This window comes from Bufo gargarizans, chromosome 3 (genome assembly GCF_014858855.1).
Source record: "Bufo gargarizans isolate SCDJY-AF-19 chromosome 3, ASM1485885v1, whole genome shotgun sequence".
Lineage (NCBI taxonomy): Eukaryota > Metazoa > Chordata > Amphibia > Anura > Bufonidae > Bufo > Bufo gargarizans.
Window position 1 is genome coordinate 168,846,269 of NC_058082.1, and position 19,496 is coordinate 168,865,764.

At 40.7% G+C, this 19,496-nt stretch overlaps 1 protein-coding gene across 1 annotated transcript in view; it reads left to right on the top strand.

Annotated features, from left to right (window-relative positions):
• Nucleotides 1–19,496, top strand: part of SIAH3 (siah E3 ubiquitin protein ligase family member 3) — a 126,809-nt gene that overhangs the window by 65,983 nt on the left and 41,330 nt on the right. The window lies entirely within an intron of this gene.

Genomic DNA, 19,496 nt, shown 5'->3' on the forward strand with positions numbered 1-19,496 from the left:
CAGATGTATTTACAATATCTCTGCCGCACGTTGTTTCAGTGAAATAAATCACATTACTGGGAGAAGTTGCGGTATTACATTAGGATTTATTAATCCCATCTGCGGCTATCCTGGAGCTAATGACTAGACATGCAGGAGTGCAATTGGAGTAATCTTTCTGTTTACTCTTTAGATAAATTCACTTGGAAATCTACCAGACATGACCTGGAAGGAGCACTTAAGGACACTGCTAAGACATTGTTAGGAAACGTGTGTAATACTAATAGGAAGAGATGGAAAATGCATGCATAGATTTCTATAATTGCAGGAAGATTGCTGTAACACCAAATAAATATACAAACATTCCTAATAAAGATTTTGTAACATAGCATCTGTTAACCTGGCCGCCATAATGTGTAAGTCATTTGCATGTGCAAGGGGTTCCAACAAATATCACTCATGTGGGTGATGGAATTTGCTATTTGCAGTTCTATAAATTTAGGCCACATGGCTGGACACAGCAATCCCATGTAGTGGCCAAGACACATTTTTATAGATTCAGGCAGTCAGTGGGGAATGGCAGAAATGCAATGAAATTGAGAGGATGCACCCATGAGATTCCACAAAGTACAAATTAATGGAAAGAACATTTTTGAGTAGAATAAATCATCACTAGGGTCTGTCACTTTTTGGGTTCACTCACATATACAGTTGAAACCAGAAGTTTACATACATTATATAATCTCACGAATCAGTGGAAGTGGACCCACTATGCTACAGACTTGCTGTACCCTGGAGGGGCGTGACTAAGCAGCTACCTGGTCTTCACTAGAGCCTCTGGTGGTGAGGATAGACTTGGGCCGTTAGGATAGCTGCCAGGTACCACTCCAGGGCAGTCCCAGAGTCGGTAGCAGCTGGTCTAGGCGGACCAGGAGGTACCTGCGAAGGTACCGACAGTATAAACTTAGTTAGACAGGTAGGGTCCTTAGGAGGAGTAATCAGACAGGACTGGTGGATGAGGCAGAGACATAGTCGAGACAAGCAATGGGTCAGGGCAGGCGGCACAGGAACGAAGTCAGACAATCCGGGTTGGCAACAGGAAGAGCGATGCAAGCAAGCGGGGATCAGATGAAGAGCGTAGTCTAGGAACAAGGAACGTAGTCAGGAACACAAGTGGTAGCAAGCTCAATTGCACAGGATAGGATCTTGACTCTAAGGCGCTTGGGTAGAAGGCTGAGCCACTCAAATACCTCCAGGAGAGCCAGGGTAGGTCAATGGAATCACCTGACACAACAAAGCCCCGCCCAAGGAATGATTGCGTACAGCAGCCGAGCACCAGCAACATTCAGGTTGACTGGAAGCTGCAGAGATGAATCTCCAGAGCAGCAGCAGATCACAGGGGAGCACGGTGCCCAGAACCATGGCGGCGAGCAGGGGGACAGCGTCGCACCGAGGACGCTGTTACATCTAAAAACACACATATGCATGTTTTTCTCAATATCTGACATGAAATCAGAATAAACCTTTCCTGTTTTTGGTCAATTAGGATTACCATAATTATTATTATTTACCAAATTCCAGAATGATGAGAGAGAATGTTTTAAGGCATTTTTTATTACTTTCTGCAAAATCAAAAGTTTACATACATTTCATTAATATTTAGTACAATTGCCCTTAAACTGCATGACTTGAGTCAAGCATTTTGGATATCCTTCCATAAGTTTCTCACAATAATTGGTCGGAATTTGGGCCCATTCCTCCTGACAAAACTGGTGTAATTGAGCCATGTTTGTTGGTCGCCTTGCTCGCACCTGCCTTTACAGCTTTGCCCATACATTTTCAATAGGATTGAGATCAGGTCTTTGTGACCAGTTTGGCAGTATGCTTAGAGTCATTGTCCATTTGGAAGACCCATTTCCGCCCAAGCTTTAACTTCCTGGCTGATGTCATAAGATGTTGCTTCAGTATTTCCACATAATCTTCTTTTCTCAGGATGCCATCTATTTTGTGAAGTGCACCAGTCCCTCCTGCAGCAAAACAACCCCACAACATGATGCTGCCACCCCCATGTTTCACAGTTGGGATGGTGTTCTTAGGCTTCCAAACTTCTCAATTTTTTCCTCCAAATGTAACAATGGTCAGAAGAGAAACAGTAATTCCTATCACACTATCTAACACCCTGCACTGGAACCTATCAGCTACACTATATCACTAACCTACAGTGACTATCACCCACAAACTATCTGTATTATATATATATGAGCTAACTAACTATCTAATGTAATTGGATAAGGAATAGGATCCAGAATAAAGCACAGAGCACAGCAATGTCACTGCTCTCTCTCTCTCTCTCAGAACTACCAAAAACAGCAAACTCATCCTATACATGGACTCACTCATAAACACACTTACCACATACACTGACACACTCATACACAGTCACCACATACATGGACACACTCATATACACACTTACCACAAACATGTACGCACTCATACACATGCTCACTACATACATGGAGGCACTCACCACATACATGGATCCGCTCATGAATGCACTCACCACATACATGGATGCACTCATACATGCACTCACCACATACAAGTACGCCAACTATAATGACACATTCATACATGCACTCACCACCTACTAGGACTCACTCATACACAATCACACCACATACACAATCACACTCATACACATAGTTACCACATACATGGACACACTCATATACACATATGCCACATACATGGACGCACCCATACACAGGCTCACTACATACATGGAGGCACTCATACAGACACTCACCACATACGTGGACCCGCTCATGAATGCACTCACCACATACATGGATGCACTCATACTTTCACTCACCACATACATGGACAGACTCATACATGCACTCACCACATACAAGTACACAATCACCAACTATAATGACACATTCATACACGCACACAGCACATACATGGACGCACTCATACACATGCTCACTACATACATGGAGGCACTCACCACATACATGGATGCACTCATACATGCACTCACCACATACAAGTACATAGTCACCAACTATAATGACACATTCATACATGCACTCACCACATACTAGGACTCACTCATACACAGAGTCACCACATACACAGTCACACTCATACACACAGTCACCACATACATGGACACACTCATACACACAGTCACCACATACATGGACACACTCATACACACAGTCACCACATACATGGACACACTCATACACACAGTCACCACATATATGGACACACTCATACACACAGTCACCACATACATGGACACACTCATACACACAGTCATCACATACATGGACACACTCATACACACAGTCACCACATACACAGTCACACTCATACACAGTCACACTCATACACACAGTCACTACATACATGGACACACTCATACACACAGTCACCACATACATGGACACACTCATACACACAGTCACCACATACACAGTCACACTCATACACAGTCACACTCATACACACAGTCACCACATACATGGACACACTCATACACACAGTCACCACATACACGGTCACACTCTTACAGACATGACACCCCCATGGGACCTTTAACCTGTTTACCCAGCACGTTCTCTCAGGACATCCCCCCCCCCCCCCAAATATGCTTATTTTTTTTCACTACTATACATTAATACTGTTTGTATGTGGTCAATCGTCTATGCCAATTGCACAAGTACCCGTAGAGCTCGATATACGCAATTTTAACCAGCAAACCCTCGCAAACATTGCCATATTTGACATTGACGAGATGCGTCATGCGCAATGGACGTAGACGACATGACCACAATCTGCATTATGTTTCATACTAAATCCTTATAGAATCATGTTTTCCTTGTATATACCCATATAATCATGTTCGAAAATATGAATTTATACTTATATGTATAGGTCTTTAATAATCTCTGGACTTCTATATACTCTGCTGCTACAACCTCATCAAATATTGCTTGTACATTATTTATTGTCTCATTTTGTCATATCTATATTTATGTGAGTTCATACTCTGCCATCCATGTAAAAAGCACCTCATCTATGTATTTGATACTGTTCCAGATAACATGACCACTGATGAAGGTCCACCGTGACCGAAACGTCTGGTCAGAAATAATGTCATTCTTTAATATAAAATGGGCCAATGGATGATACAGAAAAATGAAAAAATAAAATACACTTAATTTGCATAACTTTCAGACTGAGTGCCTCAATATTTCATTACTCTTACACACAGTCACGACTTACATAGACACACTCATATACACACTTGCCACATACACAGTCACACTCATACACACTTGCCACATACATGGACACACTCATACACACAGTCACCACATACATGGACACACTCATATACACACTTGCCACATACATGGACACACTCATACACAGGCTCACTACATACATGGAGGCACTCATACAGGCACTCACCACATACTTGGACCCGCTCATGAATGCACTCACCACATACATGGATGCACTAATACTTGCACTACCACATACATGAACAGACTCATACGTGCACTCACGACACACAAGTACATAGTCACCAACTATAATGACACATTCATACATGCACACAGCACATACATGGACGCACTCATACACACAGTCACCACATACATGGATGCGCTCATACACACAGTCACCACATATATGAACACGTTTATACACACAGTCACCATATACATGGATGCACTCATATACAATACACATATATAGACACCCAGCTTTCCTACTGCCCTACATGGCACAAGCTTAACCCTATCCCCCCCACTGCTCATACTCTATATCACCATTTAAAAACAGTGCCGCAGGTTGTGTGTGGTATTGTAGCTCATTCTTTTTCATTTCTATGGAATGGAGCTGCAATAGAAAATACAACCCATTGACAGAGGTGACGTTTTTCTAATCCTTGACATCCCCTTTAATGTACTCCCAGTATCCCTGCAGCCCTATGCTTGTTGTTATTAGTATGATATAATAATTGGTTTTGTCCAATCACCCTGCCCTGTCAATAGGAACCTCCGGTGAGTTTTTTAAAGGCTTAAAAAGAAGAATCACCAGATCGGCGTCAGTATACTTAAGATTAATTCACTATAACTGAAAGCGATTGTTCTCATAAATCATAGTTTGCTTTTAGGCTCAGACAAAGACTCAGTTTTATTGATATTTATGCTTTGGGTAGAACAAAATCAATTGTGCACATAATAAAATGCTTCCAGTAAAAAGAATGATATTCTGACACTACCCTGAATGTAATGAAGAAGAAAGTACACTAAGCAATACTTTCAACGTGCCAAAAATGCAAAATTGTGTAATTTAAATTACTGAGAGGGGATGTATTGGCAGCAGTATCATTCTTCACAGAGCAGTGCAACATTTCACATTGCGCTCATTAACTCACTGTCATTTGTACAGTATTTCAATTGGCTTGAAATTAAAGCCTTACAAATTATATTTTTTCTGGAATTAATGAAATTTATTAAAAATGCTGTTCTGCCTAAAGTTCGCAAAGTTATAAGCGAATACAGATCATTTATCTATAGTTTAGCAGTTTCCTTATCCATCGTACTCTTTGCCTAATTAAGAGGAGCAATGGTGTACTCAGGTCTCTTGTTCTGTGAATACCCAACAGTATCAGTTTTTAAAAAGGTGCTGGGTAGTACTGAAAGGGGCTGTCCAGAAATAGAAAACTGCTGCTGATGTTCCAGATACAGTACCACATCTGACCATTTATGGTATTGCAGTCCAGTTCTATTCACTTGAATGTGCATGAGCTGAAAAACACCAAACACAGCCCATGGATATATGTGGTGCTGTTCCTGGAAAAATTGTAGAAATATTTTTATAGTCCTGCAAACCCCTTTTAAAAATGCTTGCAAACTCTTCCAAGATGCCAAGAGGCTGTCAATGTGGAGTCCAAACCAATATTCACATTAAAACTTTCAGCTCTTTACCTACTTGCTTCTGTTCGTTTTTGTGCTCATATCTCCTTGGAGAGCCAAGCATGTGGTTCACAGATTCATAGAAGGCCTCAGTGGATTGGGAGGATCTCAGCACTTGACCCAACCCCCCCCCCCCCCTCCATGTTCCAAGTCTCTGATTTATCACTATGTCAGAGATTCAGAGGTTTGTAAAACAATATAGATACTCTTTTAAGTTAGTCAGCAATATGGTAAAGAACCTTGGAACAGTTTCCTCTAAATCAGGCAATCCAAGACAGCAAGGGAATTTACACTGTATATACCAGTGTCCTTGTGGTCTAGGGCACCTAAAGGGTCACCATCCATAACACTGGTGCTCCTGAAGAGCCTTAACTAAGATGTTTTTTCTGGTCTAGAGCATTGAAGGGTTCATTTCAGCAATGTATAGGGTTGATAATACACTAATGTCTGGATTTCTGGTGGTCTTGAGCAATAATAAGTGAAAAGGTTATTATCAGTATCCATGGTGGTCCATGGCAGAGATGGGATTAATATATGTAGCCCTGGTGATATAGGCAGATCAACAGGTTAGTCTTGGCTGTTTTCGAAATGAATGTATGTATCCCTTGTGATCTAGGGCAGAGCACAGGTCACATTGTCATACCTAATTGATTACTTATCCTGCTAGGTTCCACTATTGTCCCTGTAACACGAAGCCGAACACTCATACTTGAAATCACAGAGATAAGTGTAGAGCAGACATAGAGTGGACTTTGTAGTTGTGATAGAACAGCTGCACAGTTTTGTGCTTTTCTTTGGAAATATGTGTTTGAGGTTGTTTTTTTGTGAGGTCCATACACTGGAAAGAAATGCCCATGTGTGTCCAGAAGTAACATAGTGAAAACATCATAGTTTTCCTGTATATAAAAGGCAAAATAAGAAGGGTTTTCTTTACATATGGTTTTATACCAGTGAAAGAATACCTTTAGGTATATTTTCTGTGTTGACATCTTCACTTTCCCTGCTGTAATATTATCATCTATATTAAAGGCTGTGTTACTATATGAATGACTCATCAGTCCCTCAATACACCACTGCTTTGTTAGTTCAATATATGTGGGGATAATACTATGCATTTCTGTCTCGGATATAGTCAAAATTATTTTTCAGAGAAAGACTTTAGATCTCAGCAGTGCTGAATCTGATATTTTTGTTCTGCACCATCGATTCCCGCTACATCACATCTCTTCACTGGCAGTGTGGAACGAGCCAAACAGAGAGCTGTCCATCTGTGTCCAGAGTGACAGCTCAATGCATAAGTATACCCTGACTGTAACAAGCAAAATGACAGAAATATAAGCCAAATGTCTTGTATATTATGATTGAAGAGCTAGTGGACAAGAATATCTCAGATGGCATCTATTTTATTAAAATAGCACAGCAGCCAAAACCAGAAAAATTACTTTATTCAAAAAATTGGCAATTTGGCATCATTTGTTAATTTGCCCATGGCAAATTGTGCAACGCACCACCTCCCAGAGCCAATCGTGTCCCAGGTTTTAGGATTTTCCGAGTGGTGATGCAGCCTTATTAGTTCTGTGTGTCAATGTGCTCCTGTCTGGATCCCGTCACTTCTTATGGTTAGGCTCCATTGCAATAAAAGGGAGAGTCATAGTTGGCGGAGAATAATCCAAGTCCAGGCTTAATAAAGTTCAACAGTTTTACTTGAATAAACTTGCATCCAGACAATATTTGATCTTTCTCTGGCTCCAGCAGATTTAGGCCCCTTTCACACGAGCGAGTTTTCCGCGCGGGTGCAATGCATGACATGAACGCATAGCACCCGCACTGAATCCTGACCTATTCATTTCAATGGGTCTGTGTACATGAGTGTTGTTTTTCACGCATCAGTTTTGCGTTGCGTAAAAATCGCAGCATGTTCTATATTCTGCGTTTTTCACACAGCCCTCGCCCCATAGAAGTGAATGGGGCTGCGTGAAAAACACATTGCATCCGCAAGCAAGTGCGGGTGCGATGCGTTTTTCACTGATGGTTGCTAAGAGATGTAAACCTTCAGTTTTTTATCACGCGCGTGAAAAACGCATCAAAACGCATTGCACCCGTGCGGAAAAAACTGAACAACTGAACGCAATTGCAGACAAAACTCACTGAACTTGCTTACAAAATAGTGCGAGTTTTACTGAATGCACTCTGAATGCATCCGGACCTAATCCGTCACGCTCGTGTGAAAGAGGCCTTAAGGGTGCAGTGGCAGGTGAATGTGAATACTTTGATTTATCTCTCACAAAACTCTAAAAATGGGCTGGCCAAATTTACTGGCACCCTCAACTTAATATTTGGTTGCACAACCTTTGGAAGAAATAATTGAAATCAATTACTTTCTTCAACCATCAACAAGCTTCTTGCACCTCACAACTGGAATTTTGGACCACTCTTCTTTTGCAGACTGCTCCAGGTATCTCATATTTGAAGGGTACCTTCTCCCAACAGCAATTTTAAGATCTCTCCACAGGTATTCAATTGCTGGCCACTTCAGAGCTCTCCAGAGCTTTGTTCCCACTCATTTCTGAGTGCTTCTTGAAGTATGTTTGGGGTCATTGTCCTGCTGGAAAACGCATGACCTAGGATGCAAACCCAGCTTTCTGAAACTGGGCCCTACATTGCGACCCAAAATCCTTTGGAAATATTAAGATTTCATTATGCCTTGCACACAGTCAAGGTACCTAGTGCCAGAAGCAGCAAAACAATCCCAAAATATATTTGGACCTCCGCCATATTTGACTGTAGGTACTGTGTTCTTTTCTTTGCAGGCCTCTTTTTTCGGTAAACAGTAGAATGATGTGCTTTACCAAAAAGCTCTATCTTGGTCTCATCTGTCCATCTGTCCATAAGACGTTTTTCCAGAAGGATTTTGGCTTACTCACGTACATTTTGGCAAACAGCTATGTCTCTGTGTCAGCAGTGGGGTCCTCCTGGGTCTCCTGCCATAGCGTTTCATTTAACTTAAATGTCGACAGATAATTTGTGCTAACACTGATGCACCCTGAGCCTGCAGGACAGCATGAATTTATTTGGAACTTGATTGGGGCTGCTTATCCACCACCTGGACTATCCTGAGTTACAACCTTTCATCAATTTTTCTCTTCCATCAACGTCCAGAAAAATTAGCTATAGTGCAATGGGTTGTAAACCTCTTGATTATGTTGTGCACCATGGACAATGGAACATCAAGATCTCTGGAGATGGACTTGTAACCTTGAGATTGTTGATATTTTTCTACAATTTAGGTTCTCAAGTCCTGAGACAGTTCTCTTCTCCTCTTTCTGTTCTCCATGCTTAGTGTGGCACACACAGACACACAATGCAAAGATTGTGTGTCTGGTTTCAGGTGTGATTTTTATATTGCCTACACCTGTTACTTGCCACAAATGAGTTTAAACGAGCATTACATGCTTGAAACAAAGTTGTCTACCCGCAATTTTAAAAAAGGTGCCAACAATCTTGTCTGGCCTATTTTTTTTTCCATTTTTTTGTGTTGTTCCAATACAGGAAATAAACATGTGTATAACAAAACATGTGTAATTGCAATCATTTTCTGGGCGAAATACTTCATTTTCTGGAAACATTTCAGGGGTGCCAACATTTACGGCCATGGCTGCATATCATCAACCACAAAAAAAAAAAAGAGAAAAGCAGGCCCAAGATAAAAATACCACACAATTGATTTAATTCATAATTACAGAAAATATTATTGTATTTAAATCTGTATTGCTGAAAGATATTGGAGGGAAACAAAAAATCGGACCAATATAGAGTGCACATGGGTGGTGCAACCCACACTCAGTGTCTCAGGGAATATATATATATATATATATATATATATATATATATATAAATATTGTCCATATTGAATAGAAGAGTATTAAAAAAATAGATAAAAAAGGTACATCTATGTAAATTGAGCTGTAGGTGTCAACCTTTTGAAGCTAAAGTTCTGGCATGCAGGGTTTGATAAATTATCCCTTATATTTGCAGAAGACATACAAAATTCAAAAAGCACCAGCAACTCCAGATTACCTGCTAGCTGTATACTAATACTTGTTGACCCTCCCCCTATAATACTTGTTTCCCCAAAACAAGAATGTATTTTAGTGTTGTCTGCTATGAGGAAATTCAAACCATCAATATAGTTAAAGGAGTTGGCCACTTTCTGGCTACTGTTGACCAATGTGCTTGTAAGATGACTATACGGCACTTACTAATATTGCCTTTATAGAAATTCTGCACCATTTTCTATATTTCATAAGGTATTGCCTCTTGTTTATGAAGTCTCTTGCGCTGTCCAAGCAGAGGTCCTGTCCATAAGATGGCTTCTGTTGGAGAGTCACCTCCATGCACCTGCCATCTGTACTTGTCCTTTCGGGAGTTGAGTGTAGGTGCAGTGTGTCTGAATGGAGGAAATGTCATATGGAGGTGATTTGCCTGGTCACATAACCCTCCATCAGCGGCCATCTTATGAACAGGGCCTCTGTGTGGAAAGCAAAAAAAGACTTTGTAAAGCAAATTTCAGCAAAGGCTATATTAGTAAGTGCCATATAGTTATATCACCAACAGATTGGTTAACAGTAATCAGAAAGTGGTCAAACCCTTTAATAGAGGCTTTTGCTGAGCTGAACTCAATTATGAGTTTTTCAATTTGTGACATGGACAGAGCATATTGCTATTAGGTGTAATGTAGTCATGCAATGTATATAATATACAATGTACAATATATATTGTGCAGGATACTGTGCCTACACCATTTTTATTTAGTGTCAGATGTATTACCAGTAGTGATGAGGGCAGGGGCAATATTCAAATTTGTGATATTTCGCGAATATTTGGGTGAATATTCGCCATATATTCACAAATTTGAGAATTCGTTATCTCTAGTCATTTTTTTCTTGATTGCGGAAATCGGCAATTGAAAAATTTGCAATAAAAATTTGCATTACGAAAATTCGCAATCAACACTACTCCTAAAGTCAAAGATATTGCAGCCTTCTCATTGGCCCACAAGCTAGAAGCAGGGAGGGATCATGTGTACTGATTTAAAAAAAATCTCGAATATTTGAAATTATGACTATATTTCACTATACTCAAAATATTTGCGAATTCTCGAAGTGCCGATATTCGCGATAAAAATTTGCAATTCGAATATTTGTGTTCAACAACACTAATTACCAGTATGTATTTGGATTGTTAAATGTGTATAAAGCTGTTTTTTGTAAATTGTGGTGTAAGTTTTTATTTATTTAAGGCAGTCAGAAGAAAGGATGAGACACAATGTGCCACAACATGCCTATTTGGATACAATGCTGCATAGCTTCATACTAACATAATTTTGCACCACATTTTAGGTCACCTTAGCACTGGTGTAGTTTTTTTCCACAAGATTCACCAAAATCTGTCTAAGGCTACATTCACACGACCATTCCGTTTTTTTGCGGTCTGCAAACCGCGGACACGCAAAACACGGATGGCGTTCGTGTGCGTTCCACAATTTGCGGAACGTCACGGACAGCCTTTAATATAACTGCCTATTCTTGTCCACAAAGCTCGGTGTGCTGTCCGCATCTTTTGCGGCCCCATTAAAATGAATGGGTCCGCCAAAACTGCGGCTCGGATGCAGACCAAAACAACAACCGTTTGCATGATGCCTAAGACTGCGAAAAAACAGGGCACAAATTAGGGTTAAATTAAAAGTTGGCGTAAAAGTTGACTTGCATTAGCACGTCGCAAATGGCTACAAATTCTGGCGCGCACACTCGGTATACAGTATTTGGCAAAATAAACATGTGCCACAATTCTGGCACAAACAGAGGATTGTAGTTACGGCTTGTTTACGCGACCGTGTGAAGCCCGTGCCTGTGCTGTGGACCGCAAATTGCGGTCCGCTAAGCACTGGCACCTGCCATGTGGCAGCTGCATAGCTCTATCTTTTTGGGGTGCGGAAGCACGGAACGCAACCTCAGAAAGCACTCCATAGTGCTTCCATAGTGTTCCGTTCTGTGGTTCCGTTCCGCATCTCCGGATTTGGAGACCCATTGAAATGAATGGGTCCGCATCCGTGATGAGGAATGGCCACGGAACGGGACCCGTGCAATACGGGCACGGGCTTCACATGGTCGTGTGAACGAGCCCTTACACATGCATTAATACATCAGCTCTTATAGCGATGATTCCTTGTCTGCAACACACGTTAGGGTTGGGGTGATTTTTTTCTGGCTGCAGCCCTGCACCTTTTGACATACCACACCCCTTTTAACTATTAACCCACCCTTTTACTAGCACAACTCTCTGGTCACTCCCCCATTGTCACAGGCCCCTTTCCTTCAATGTCACTGTCCCGTCATTTCAATGTGTCTTTAGGCAACGGAACTGATGGCACAAATCTTGGTGACACTCCCAATTAGGACAGCTCTCCAGGAAGTGTTGGGACACTATCCCGGCACCTTGGAGATTTGCCAACTCTTCTCTCAGTCCAGGAGGTCTTTTTTTTCTGGGAACTTTCCAAAACATTGTTCGTGAGTCCATTAACCCCTTAAGGACTCGGCCCTATTTCACCTTGACTTGGCCATGTTTTGCATATCTGACCAGTGTCACTTACTGATAACTTTAAAACGCTTTGACTTATCCAGGCCATTCTGAAATTGTTTTTGTCACATATTGTACTTCATGACACAGGTAAAATGAAGTAAAAAAAAATAATTATTAATAGAAAAATACCAAATTTACCCAAAAATTTAAAATAACTGCAAATTTCCAAGTTTTAATTTCTCTACTTCGATAATACATAGTAATACCTCCAAAAAGAATTATTACTTTACATTCCTCATATGCCTACTTCATGTTTGGATCATTTTGGGAATGCTATTTTATTTTTGGGGGATGTTACAAGGCTTAGAAGTTTAGAAGCAAATCTTGAAATTTTTCAGAAATTTTCAAAAACCCAATTTTTGGTCTGAAGTCACTTTGCGAGGCTTACATAATAGAAACCACCCAAAAATGACCGCATTCTATAAACTACCCCTCAAGGTATTCAAAACTGATTTTACTAACTTTGTTAACCCAATTAATGGAAAATAGAGATAGAATTTCAAAATTTCACTTTTTTGGCAGATTTTCCATTTTAATAATTTTTTTCCATTTACAAAGCAAGGGTTAACAGCCAAACCAAACTCAATATTTATGGCCCTGATTCTGTAGTTTACAGAAACACCCATATGTGGTCGTAAACTACTGTACGGGCACACGGCAAGGCGCAGAAGGAAAGGAATGCCATACGGTTTTTGGAAGGCAGATTTTGCTGGACTGTTTTTTTTTACACCATGTCCCATTTGAAGCCCCCCTGATGCACCCATAGAATATAAACTCCATAAAAGTGACCCCATCTAAGAAACTACACCCCTCAAGGTATTCAGAACTGATTTTACAAACATCGTTAACCCTTTAGGTGTTCCACAAGAATTAATGGAAAATATTGGAATGCATTGGCTGTATGAGTAATACTGTATGTATTACTCATACAGCTTCCGGCCTGTCAGATCCAGGGGGCTGGATCTCACAGGCTCATCACCACAAGGCAGCGCGATGCCTTCCTTAGGCATCTCGCTGCCTTCCATGCCATCGGGTCCCCCCCACAGCCGCATGGGGACCTGATGGCACCGCCCGCCGCAACCGCAGGTAAAAGCTGCAAACCGCAGGTCTGAATTGACCTGCGGTTTGTGGCGATCGCCGATATGGGGGGTCACATGACAAGATTTCAGCGGGCATCCTGTTCCTATTAACCCCCACCGCGCCGCAATCTACTTTTAAACTTAGGATGTACCGGTACATCCTGAGTCCTTAAGGACTGGGCAAACATGGTGTACCGGTACGTCCTAAGTCTCTAAGGGGTTAAAAACTACAGAAATGATTGTCCTTCTGTGGTGAATCAGTATTGTCCTTAAATGAGCCCTTTTTCTCCATATATCATGGAAATGCTTCAAAACAAAACTTTAACATCTTTCAATTAAAGCCTATTGCAAATTTGCATAATCTTTCACTTAAATTCTCTAAGGCAATTATATAAAAACAAAAAACTTTGTTATGAATTTAGCCACAGCGGCTCTTTTTCTGACTTATCGCTTAAAAAATTACAGCTTCTATACCCACATTGATACATAGGCCTTTCTGGACCTCCTTGGAAATTTCTTTAGCTTTTTATTTTTTTAGCATTGAAAGCCATAGATTTCAATGGAGAGAAGGCCTGCTGGCATTGAGCGAGGCAGTAAATCTTCTTAGCCTATGGTTGTGTAGAGTTCAGCAAGTGGTAATTTACACATTTAAATTGACATTTACTTTTCATTTAATAATTGGAACTAAAAGCTTAGATAATTGCATGTAATTACACTGTACATGTCCTATAATATTATATGAGCCATTTTAATCGGTTTGTATATGCTTTTTATTTGTGTGCTTTCTTTTATACCATAAAACAATAAATGTGAGTAAAATGCTGCCTGTGCTGAATTATCTTCCTGGTGAAGACTAGTTCTCTGCATTACATTACCCTCCTTCATATTAATCACTCCAGATACGATTCCTTCTGCCTGCGCTAAAATTCCTAATAAAGATGACACACAATCTCCTTATAAATTGTGCTCCAGAGACACCACTATAACATCCTTTAATTTTTGGTGTTAAGAAAACAAATGAGGTGACCCCAGTGCAATCGCTAATAAGTGTCATGGGTCAGTAATCATTCATGTGCCAGGAGGATTGGAAATGCATTTCAATAGCAAGTAAAACTCTAAATCATTTTAATTTCCCTGCTAAAGTAAAGGCAGTAAAAAAAAACAGGACTTTGCCAGCAAACATAACTGAGCTAACAGCTGCATATAACAGGAATGCATTTTCCATTGTTTTACATAGTAACATAGTTAGTAACATAGTAACTTTAGTAACATTGTCCATCCACTTCGGCCTGTTATCCTGCAAGTTGATCCAGAGGAAGCAAAAAATTAAACTGTGAGGTAGAAGCAAATCAGGCAATCAGAATAACTCCCTGGATCAACGACCCCTCTCTAGTAGCTATAGCCTATAATATTATTACACTCCTGAAATACATCCAGGCCCCTCTTGAACTCTTTTAGTGAATTCACCATCACCACCTCCTCAGGCAGAGCGTTCCATAGTCTCACTGCTCTTACAGTAAAGAATCCTCTTCTATGTTTGTGTACAAACCTTCTTTCCTCCAGACGCAGAGGTTGTCCGCTTGTCAAAGTCACAGTCCTGGGGATAAATAGATGATGGAAGAGATCTCTGTACTGACCCGTGATATATTTATACATAGTTATTAGAAATCCCCTCAGTCGTCTTTTATCTAAAGTGAATAACCCTAATGTTGATAATCTTTCAGGGTACTGTAGTCCCCCCCTTTCCAGTTATTACTTTAGTTGCTCTCCTCTGAGCCCTCTCCAGCTCTACTATGTCTGCCTTGTTCACAGGAGCCCAGAACTGTACACAGCACTCCATATGTGGTCTGACTAGTGATTTGTAAAGTGGTAGGACTATGTTCTCATCACGGGCATCTATGTCCCTTTTGATGCAACCCATTATCTTATTGGCCTTGGCAGCAGCTGCCTGACACAGTTTTTTACTGCTTAGTTTGCTGTTCACTAAAATTCCTAGGTCCTTTTCCATGTCAGTGTTACCGAGTGTTTTACCATTTAGTATGTACGGGTGACTTGCATTATTCCTTCCCATGTGCATAACCTTACATTTGTCAGTGTTAAACCTCATCTTCCACTTATCTGACCAAGCCTCCAATCTATCCAGATCCCTCTGTAGCAGTATAGTGTCCTCTTCCGTGTTAATTATTTTACACAGTTTAGTGTCATCTGCAAATATTGATATCTTACTGTGCAAGCCTTCTACAAGATCATTAATAAATATATTGAATAGAATAGGGCCCAATACTGACCCCTGAGGTACCCCACTAGTGACAGTGACCCAATCTGAGTGTGTACTTTTAATAACCACCCTCTTTTTTCTATCACTGAGCCAGTTACTTACCCACATACAGACATTTTCTCCCAGTCCGAGCATTCTCATTTTATATACTAACCTTTTATGTGGTACAGTGTCAAATGCTTTGGAGAAGTCCATATATATCGACATCCATTGATTCGCCGCTGTCAAGTCTAGAACTTACTTCCTCATAGAAACTGATTAAATTAGTTTGACATGACCAATCCCTCATGAAGCCCTGTTGATATGGCGTTATTTGCTTATTTTTTTTTAGGTACTTCAAGATAGCATCTCTTAGAAAACCTTCAAACTGTTTACCCACGACACATGTTAAACTTACTGGCCTAAAGTTTCCGGGCTCTGTTTTTGGACCCTTTTTGAATATTGGCGCTAAAAACTCAAAATTAAGGGGTATCTTTGCCCCCACACCATTTTTCTGATGTAAACAAATACAAACCCTGTGTTTGAAACTTTTTGAAAGCCAATGTGACCAAATTTTGTTGCATATGGCTTTTCTATGCCACGCTCCCCACTTTCCAAAAAGGAGGCATGCCAAGAGCAGGGATGGAGCAAGGCCAGCAGGCTCGGCGCATTTATTTTCATTCATGCCAATTTGCTGATGTGAATGAGGATGGACATCTACAATAGCTAGAGGGCTGCTGTAGATTTCAGTCCGGCACACGGCCTGCTGGAGGATGCACCTAATCTATGACGAGGCCAGCACAGGGGAAATCAAGACCGGCAAAGGAAACGTCGGTCTTGATAAATGTTCCCCATAATCTTTTGATAAGTGTAATTTGGAAAAGCCAGAAATGCCCCTGTGGACAGTATTGTTTTTTTCTGAGAAGACCTAGCAGACTAATTGCAGCTTTAGTTATGCCTAGTTTTACGTTGTCACATTGGTACTGTAGCTGTGTATGTATGAGGGCTTGTTTTATGTGAGATGAGTTGTATTTTTTAGTGGCACCATTTTGGGTTCATATATAACTTTTATTACCTTTTGAGGGGGGCAATGATGGAAAAATCCCTGATCCTTGCTGTTGCTGAGAGAGTATGGCTGTCAATCACCGCTGGGCTGAAGTGATCACACAGGTACAGCATCGGTGCGCGTGCACTTACAATGACGTACATGTTGATCAGTTGGTCTTTATTTAAGGCATTGAACTGTAAGTCAAAGGTATATACTGTATAGTTTTTCAGGAAGATTACAACTACTAATTATAATGTACAATATTAATATTATTGTATTGTTACATTTATAAATCAGCATTGTACAGATGCAAACATTTGTGGAACATGAATACTTATTGCTGATTATACCGGTCTGATTCATAGCCCCTAGAGTAGTCATGTGCTATTTTGTTGCCCAAGCCGGGAACTACCTCTTGGAACTGTGGCTTGCTTAAGATAGTTTCACACAGGCTGTAGAGCTGGCACTGTCTAACGGAGTTCTCTGGATCCAGTTTAGCCGATACTGCCGTTCACTGCCAGAGCCAATTGACTATAATGGGAACTGGCGGGAACTTGGGTACTCCCTGGCTGGACAATAACTGTTGCACATAGCGATATTTGTCCAGCCAAATCCTGGCATAAATGATGAGGACTAGCTGGATTCCCGCTGTCTCCCATGTTGTGGTTCGGCCGGTACACGGCACTCTACCGAGTACGCCAGATCCAGAGCATTCCAGCAGGCTGTTCTCTGCGAGAGGAACCTGCTGAATTGTTCTGCTGCCTGTTTGAAAGTCTTAATCTTACACAGAGATGAGCAAAGTTTTGTAAAATTAAATTAGGAAGCTTCGCGAAGTTTGACAAGAAATTTGATTTGTTAAGAATTGATTTGGCACGAATAACTATAGTAAAACCGCATTCAGCCTATCAATCAATGGGACTGTTCTTAACGACCACTTAGACAGAAGTGAACCCATCTAACGGCTGTTAAAAATGGTAATCTGCTAGTGCAATATGGCCTTGTGGGTTTAAGAAAAAAATCACTCACCTCATCCACTTGCTCACGCAGACGCAGTTCACTCCTCTCTTGTTTGAAAAAGAACTTCGGAAGGACCTGCACTCAGCGTAGGTCCATCAGCAGATATTTTTCAATCAAGATAGAAGCGGACTGCTGCTGTGTGAGCAAGTGGATGAGGTGAGTGATTTTTTTCCCATTCTTTCTAAGACAACCCCAGCTGCCATTTTAGGAAAAGTGATTCATTACCAGCGCAAGGAAATTTGCTTAGTTTAGAATATCATTTTCATTATCATACAGAATTCCACTTCGAATGCTTTGTTTTGCTCAACACATTCTTACAATAAATACAACTTCTCTTAACTTAAAAAAAAAAAAACAGTCATGTGGCCGCTCTGAGAATGCCGTGGAAACCATGTATATATTGTGACACAGTGAGGGGTTTCATCTGGGAAAACAGGTATTTTCATGTGCTGCTGGGCTGATTTACAGCCAGGTGAGGTCAAATACCGGACCGGATTTTTAATGCCGGTCCGGTTTTGGCAGCGCCTGGCTGTCCTTAAATAGGCAGCTGGGCTCAGAATCCATGTCTCTGTGTTGGGATCTGGGAGCCTTGTGCCTGGATGAAGGCTTGCTGCTTGTTTTGCGTGAAAACAGGTTAGTGCTGCTAAGAGCAAGGACTCTTTGAGGCAGAATTGCCGCATGTTGCGAATTACCACCAACACCGCAAGGTGACTTTTTGTTTGAATATGACTACTTGTTTTGTTACTTGCCTAAAGTGTGAATAAAACACTAAACTGTTTGATCCAAAGAACTTGTTGTTGCTTCTCCGCTTATCCACTTATCCTGTCTATCAGAGTGAGTCCCCACAATATATAAACATAACATTCACTATAAGACAAAGCCACCAATAAATTTAAACATTTCAATTGGTTTTAAATAATTTTATTTCATTACATGCAAACCAGGAGACCCTTGTGGGTGTTGCTGTTCACATGGGATCCCCTACAAGGGCTTGTGCCCACCACCTTTGTTATAAGCATCTCAACTTGATGAAGGGGACTTGAGTATCCCTGAAACGCGTGCTTCTTCTTTGATGCACTGATTTTCTGAATAAAGAAGATTCTGTATATTACACCTGTCATCCTCTGTGGGTTTTTTTTTTAGCGATCCTACCCTAACTACTTAACTTAAAAAATTACCTAACCACACAGTGTATGCACTAATAGGGACTACTATAATGCCTCATATATGAAATAAAACTTACAAATTAAATAAAACATTTTCAGTTAACTGTGTTACAAAGACTGCAATGGGCCTGTCAACATAAATTAGATTAAACACACCTACTGTACCTTCATTTGATCAGCTTTTCTTCTACGTTATGTTCACATCTGCTCTGTAATATACAGGTTTCTGTTATATATCCTTGGCTCGTTGGTCTAGGGGGTATGAATCTTGCTTAGGGTGCGAGAGGTTCAAGGTTCAAATTC